Source organism: Bidens hawaiensis, unplaced genomic scaffold (assembly GCF_021521415.1).
Source record: "Bidens hawaiensis isolate Kalapana, Puna unplaced genomic scaffold, B.hawaiensis_p1.1 tig00036868_1, whole genome shotgun sequence".
NCBI lineage: Eukaryota > Viridiplantae > Streptophyta > Magnoliopsida > Asterales > Asteraceae > Bidens > Bidens hawaiensis.
The window spans coordinates 191,151-199,127 of NW_027505449.1; positions in this window are offsets into that span (position 1 = coordinate 191,151).

The window sequence follows — 7,977 nt, forward strand, 5'->3', positions numbered from 1 at the left end:
ATAATTATTTTAAAATATGTTACACTTATACTTCTATTCATAATTTAGCACACACCTATCTACATTGTACCTCTCTGAACTCTTTGCAAACGCGAGAGTTAAGTCCAGCATCGGATACACCATTTTTATCACGTAAAACTTAGCTTCCTTACTTCTATCTTTTCCATGAAAGACAAAAAGAATGGTAAAGTTAATTTCACATACTGAAGGGTTTTTTAAAACTTCAATTGTTTAGATGGTTTTTTTGCAAATAAACTAGGATTTTCTTAACAACTTTTAATTACAACTACAACCTTTTGAACCTATGAAACCAAACTAAAATATTTATATGATCTATATTCGGAATTTTCAACATCGAAGAGCTTGTAGATTCGGATGTGGCTTATTAGCACATTTGATAGAATTACTGCTGAAACAATGATGAAGTTTTACAATGATTAGCTTTTTTGCTATTGTGTTAGAAGTAATTGAGCAACACAAAGATTCACAAACGATAAAAACTTGTGCTGATGAAGGGGACTTTTTTAGGGTGATTGAAGTTAAAAGTTATGTTAATGCTGATAAAGACAAACATGGTGACTGGTTAGTTGTATTGTAGATCAAAGTAATTAATGTTGATAAGTGATTCTCACTTATCGCATACTTACTACCGATGAAGTGCAACTAATGATAGTAACTTCTGTTGGATATTTTAGTGTTATTGGATTAACTTGTCGATGGAGGAAATAACGTTATGAGATTAAACGAGTTAGATGACGCGGGAGTGCGGGCTTGTTTAACAATAATGTTATTTGGGCTTTGTTATTTGGTTTTATACTTGGGCTTAAGTGTAATATCAAATGGGCTTTTAATTATTTATTTGGGCTCATAAGGGAAATGGATTTGGATGATATTAAACCATGTTTTACATTCCCTGGATTATGATTATAACTTCATCTACACACATACAGAAACAGTTACTTGGTTCTCTCTGGATCTTCATCAAGAACAATCAAAATTCAATTCCATGTGCAGAAATTCTCTGTCTTATCTGATAAATCATTGTGTGTAACCCACAAATAGGTTTATCTGATAGTGATTACACGATTCAGAGAATAATCCAGGTTGCAATTTCTTCATCTACAATGGCATACAAGATTACCAGGTTTGTTTATTTGTTTAATTGATTGATTTTGGGTTATAGACTACCCAAAATATACATATAAACCTATTAGGGTTATATCGTCTGTTAGTTTCAATTTAAACTTTCGCGATTTCAACTAAACTAATTGATATCTGATTCCACAAAACCTGTATGCAAGTTCTGTCGTAGGGTAGATAAAATTGTTTTGTTAAAAATCACGAAATTGAGAATTTTTTGTGGCCTACGTATATTCTGAATTGGATCTATGACTGGGATTGGGATTGTTAAATTGGAAATAAAACAATTGATTTTGGGCCTAACTCTTTTCTTTGTTTTGATTCCACCGATTGAATTGGATATTGGTTAGATGATTATATATTAATTCTTGCCTTTATTTGAAAATATTGAATTAAATATTGATCTAGTATTGTATTTGAAATTCTTCGAATCCTACTGAGTTTTGATTTTGACATTATTCATCATATATATATATATATATATATATATATATATATATATATTATGACAATATGTTTTGGGTTCAGTTTGATTTATTATAAATCAATTATTTCGATTAATTCGATTTGGCCAGTTAATTTTTAGTCAGTTAATTCGATTTTGGTCACTGACTTCTTGGGAATCAATCATATACATTGATCAATAGGTATCTTGGTTTATCTGGTTTTCTCAAGATTGATTGTTTTAAGTTGAATATATTTTCTTGGATTTAAATCATTCTTGAATCTGTGTAAAGCTTGTTGATTTGGCTTGTTATATGATTTTATATTAATAATATGTATCTAGAATGTGAATATTTTGGCTTATTGCCTGAATATAATTTTGTGTATGATAAGAGTAACTTAAATGTTCCATATGAGGGATTGTGTATTCTTTGGTGTATGATAAATGAATAACATAAATGTTTGGAAATATACTAATAGTGCTTAAAACTAGGATGAAACATGATAGTTATTGTTGTAGTTCTCAAGGTATAAAGTAAATTCATATGAAGTATTAGATGTGGTTTACATGGGCATTTTAGTGTTCACTTTCATTTAGTATTAAGATTGCCATTAATATTTTGGAAGTGGATACAATGGTTAATAGGCCTTGTGCAGTAAGTAATATAGAGTTTTATATTATTAATTAGTTTCATGTGCTACCATCATGTGGTTGGTAAACATAGATTTGATGGAAAAAGGATTATGTCATAAGAATTTGGTGTAGTTTTTCTTTGTCTAGAGTCTGTGTTGATGGACATATTCTTTTATTTTGTAATTTGAATGAAATAAAATATTATTAAAATATTTGTCTAGTTGATACAAACATGGTTTTTATATACCACGACCCAAGTAACATAAGCCCATTAGAGGTATACAAGTCGGGGAAAGCCGTTGTGTATGAAATAAACGAAACACGGGTTTCGGGTTAGTTATTTGACTTAAAAAGGTCAATGGTTTCTAAAAATAATTCGGTCGATAATTATTGCCGTTTATTTCTTTATTTTATGTACAGGATAACATGCTTGCATGGTGTGTAGACTCGGGTGATACAAGTCAAGTATGCAAGGATCTAGAATGGTTTGAAGAATTTGAACCAGTTGAAGATGGATATGTACGTAGGATGAGAAATGTAAAAGTGAGACTTGTATTTACTACTGGAAAACATTTGTTTGGATTATGTGTTTTATGTTCCAAGGATTTGAAAGAGTCTCATGTTTGGAATTTTGTTTTAACTAACTATGGTTTTAAACAGGTCAATGAGTTGGATAAGTTATCTTATCTCAACATGAAATCTTTTGAATTTGGATATATATGTAATGAAGTTTTAAACATAATATTAATGTCTCATTTGCTATTGAATTTGTTTATATGCTATCATCATTTCATAGCAGGGTAGATTATGATTATATATTGTGACGTGCCAAGTTAGGTTATGTGAATTACTTTAGAATGAAAGAGATTTCTAAAATGAATTTAATGTCGGTTTTGATATGCCATACATGTGAATTAACTCGTTTAGTTAGACTTATGGGATTTTCATAGCATGCCTTCACTAGGTAAATAAGAAATTATTGTTTTCTAATTTTAAAATGAAGGATATGGGGGAGGCATATGTGATCCTTTGTATAAGGATTAAAAGGAGTAACAATGATAGAATTATGACATGGTCTCATTATATTGAGAAAGTGTTGAAGAAATTTAACCATTTCAATTGTTCTCTTGTAAGTACTACCATAGATCCAAGTGTCAGGCTTATGAATGCTTGATGTATGCTATGATTAACATAAGGACTGGCATAGTTTATGTTGTGGGTAAGTTGAGCAGATATGTTAGTAATTAATAGTGCTCAACACGGACAGGCAGTAAACAGACTGCTTAAGTACCTGAAAGAAACCATGAACTATGGTTTGTGTTATTCAGGTTTTCCTTCAATTTTAGAGGTGTATTCTTATACAAGTTGTATAACTAATTGGATGTGTATACTCTCTTAAAGGGAGGTTTCATTTCTTAGGCAATTAAGGAATGAATTTGCATCACTCGATAATGGAATGTGAGTTTCTAGCATTGCAACAACTGATAAAAGTGATTGAATGGCTAAGAAACTGTTATTATGAAACTCCATTATGGTCAAACCGATATCACCAAGATCTATCAAGTGGGATAGTGCTGACTAAAGGTAATAGTCAGATGTATAATGGAAAGTCTAGACGGTTATGTATTATACGTAGCATGATTCATGAGCTCATCATGCAAGATGTGATATCTGTTGAGTTTGTAATTTATGAGTATAATTTGGCTGATGATCTAACTAAAGAGTTAGGAAGAGATCTCGTGAACATATCAGTCATGGGGATGGGTTTAAAGTCCATTTTAATATCTTATGTCAAGACACCCAATTCCCATCTAATACAACGTAGATGCTGAATTCAATGTGGCAAGCATGTCATAACGATATTGGAACACATTAATATAATCGTCCCAAGGTATGTGTTTGGACCGCAAGATAAAATAGGTTGAAGTATAGCTTCTTAATAGTTCATTGATAAATTGCAGTGCGAGTGCAAGAATAATGAACTACCTATAAGAATATGAAGTTTAGCCGCTTCAAGAAGCTTTGGACTTGAGCTTTGATATATTCTTTGAAGGATTGGGACACAAGCTAGTAAAATATAGTGTCAAGTGGAATTTGGATTTGAAACGCATGTGTATTTACCTACAAGTATTAAAAATGGATAACTTGGGTTCAATCCATAGCGACACCCAAGATATTCTAATATTTGTAACGTGTAAATACTAAGATGAAAATTCAATCCATAGGACATTTTCATTTATGCATAGTGTTTGTGTTTATGTGAGGATGATTAAGTTAATCATGGATATCACTAAAATGGGGAGGATTGTTGGATATTTTAGTGTTATTAGATTAACTTGTCGATGGAGGAAATAACGTTATGAGATTAAACGAAATAGGTGACGCGGGAGTGCGGGCTTGTTTAACAATCATGTTATTTGGGCTTTGTTATTTGGTTTTATACTTGGGCTTAAGTGTAATGTCAAATGGGCTTTTAATTATTTATTTGGGCTCATAAGAGAAATGGATTTGGATGATATTAAACCATGTTTTACATTCCCTGGATTATGATTATAACTTCATCGACACACATACAGAAACGGTTACTTGGTTCTCTCTGTATCTTCATCAAGAACAATCAAAATTCAATTCCATGTGCAGAAATTCTCTATCTTATCCGATAATCATTGTGTGTAACCCATAAATAGGTTTATCTGATAGTGATTACACGATTCAGAGAATAATTCAGGTTGCAATTTCTTCATCTACAATGGCATACAAAATTACCAGGTTTGTTTATTTGTTTAATTGATTGATTTTGGGTTATAGACTACCCAAAATATACAACAACTTCGTATTGGTGAAGAAATTTCTAGCGTTAGAGAATGTTTATACCGATTGATGAAGACTCTTCCTACTTAAAAGGAAGCTGCTCTAAGAACGCACCCAATCAAAAGTAAGATCAAGTTGAAGATTCAATGAGAGTTAACTTCTTTTATGTGTGTGTAGACTTTTTGTAATTATTCGTAGAGATAATTTAGAGCATGTTTGGGATTGAGTTTGAAAAATGCTTATTGGCTTATTGGTTCAAAAAGCTAGTAAGTTAAAATATATTTGGTAATCACAAAAATCTTTTTTATTTTAGATTTTTGAAAGGGTTAAAAACAGTTTTCCAAAAGCCCTAAATTTTGGCTTTTCAAAATGGCTTTTTGAAAAAGCCGATAAGCATTTTTCAAACTCAATCTCAAACATGCTTAGAGAACTTTTAAGTATTAGATTAGGAACCAATTTATGAATTCAATGTACCGCTAAGCTAGATGACCAAAGGGTCTTTGCCTTAACGTCAGGCACGAAAGATTCAATATTTGCTGAGTTGGCAGGGCCGGCCTGTGGCCGTCGACCATATGTATATTTAATGTTTAAACACAATTGTATAACTATTAGCTTGTTCTGGTGGCAAACGGGTATTACTTACAATTAAGAGGTTGTGAGTTCTAGCTTCACTTGATGCATGTTTAATTCTTTTTTATACAAAAGTTTTTTACGCAACCCAAATTATAAACAAGTAAGCCCATATAAAAATTAAGCTGTTTAAACCTAACAAAGTACTCCTTTTTACTTAAGACCCAAAAAAATTTCGCCTTTGACTCAAATTGTTTTTTGTTTTATCAGAGCCGGCCCTGTGAGTTGGCAATTATGTATTTCATTGTTTTTCTTATCAAACTGACAATTGACAAATTAACATAGCGACTTCCGTTGTTAATCAAACTGTTTTCCCAAATTAAAGAGCATGCGTATCAAACATGAGGACCTTAATGAGAAAAGGTAACAAAAGTGGGATCCTTTGAGCTAAGGAGAATTCGCATATACTTAAAACAACATGGCTTTATGCTTGATGTGATTAATTATTGTGTATTGAGGTTACCAAGTACTTAGTAATAAGTTATAGACATTTAAGACAATTACAAGAGATGCATTAATAAACCGATGAATGGATGGTGTTTCATAAATGTTGTCCTTTCATAATATATGTGTTCAACAATATTAGAAACTGAAGGTGTCTCACCAATCCAGAGGCAGATTTAGGGCTTGGCCACGGTGGGCCAGTGCCCATCATCCGTTTGCCAGCGTATTGTGTTCATGGGCACGTGTTAATATATAATTAGTCAAGAAATAGCTAGCGGCCACCGTCGGTAATTAATAGGTAGAATAGCTTATATGAAAGAAGAGAGTTGAGAAAGTGTTTTAACTGTTCATTTGGATTTTTTTTCCTTCCGATGAATGTTTAAAATATGCAGATAGGGTTGTTTCTAAAAAGTCAAAATTTACCTTCTCATGTGCCTTCATTATACTCTGAGCCTTCAGAATGGTTGCCGGCGCTGTTATCTTTGATCAAACCTTTTTTTTAACTCGATCCATTTTGTGTCCCCCTTAGCAAAAAAATTTTGGATCCGCCTCTGCACCAATCTATAGGTCAAGGCTTCAAGCAGACTAAGTGTACAAGGTTGATGATAGTGTAGCATCAACACTATGTCTCCTTTAACAAGTTTATCGAGTTCAGTGTAGCATCGTGGTGGGAAAGAACTCCGTTCCAAGTTTATATAAAAAAAATATGCAGATTCTGAATTTCCCGATCCCGATTTTCTTAAAAACTTGCTACTGATTGCAGTACCGAAAATGTTCAGTTCGATACTCGTATCGTAGACAAAAATTCAACCAAACTGTACCGGTACCGATCATGAATCGTCAAATAGTTGGTACCGAGTTAATACCGATGATACCCGGTACCATTTGATATTGTATTATATTCATTTAACGTTGTTTTGTTATATTATGGATGTTTAAGTTGAGAAAACGCTAAACGACATAAATGCAAATAAATCAAGATATGAAGAATAGAGAAACCCTATTATATGATATGTCGATTCAAGTGAATGAATGGGGCCACACGCACTGAATAAACCGTAACTACATAAATCATTGACATTAAAGATGCACATTATTTAGGAGTTAAGAAAACTAAGAGAAACAAAAACAAATATAGGTTGTATTTATGAAGGAAAGAGAAGGAAAGGAAGAAATTGGGGAAGAAAAGAGAGGAAAAGCAAACAAACCTCCCTCAAAACACTAAGAAACAATAAAAGTTAATATTTTGTTTATAATAACGGAAATTACCAAAAAATAAAGTTGAAGTTGACAAAAGTTTCAAAAACATGCATTGATTTTCATCCGTTATGGTCTAGCGTTGTGGGCCAATGTGCCAGTGGTTAGAGTGGTAATAAAGAGACTTGGCCACTTAGGTAGTGTTTTTAGACAGTAATGAGAGAAAGAATGGAATAAGACATCACGAAAGAATAAAAAAAAATAGTTTGGTTACATAAGGAATCAATGTATGTTTTTGAAAGCAATAATTACATAAGGAATCTCATTCCATCAAATTTATTCCTTCCCACCCCTCTTCTTTTTTTCCATCTCGTTCCTCTTTCACCTTATTCTCTAGATAACACCACCTGACAACCACCACCACCACCTCTGCCACTGCCGCCACCTCCATACCACCACCACCACAACCTGACAACCACCGTCATCGCCGCCACCACTATCGTTACTATCAGCCCTGTCACCGCCATACCACCACCGCTACCATCACTATTGTTGCCTAACCACCACCATGCAGCCAGCGTCATTGCAAAAATTTTGTTTTTGTGTTTTATTAATTTAGAGATATGAATATTTTTATTGTTTCTATTTCATTCATACATTTTTTTATTATTTAAAAA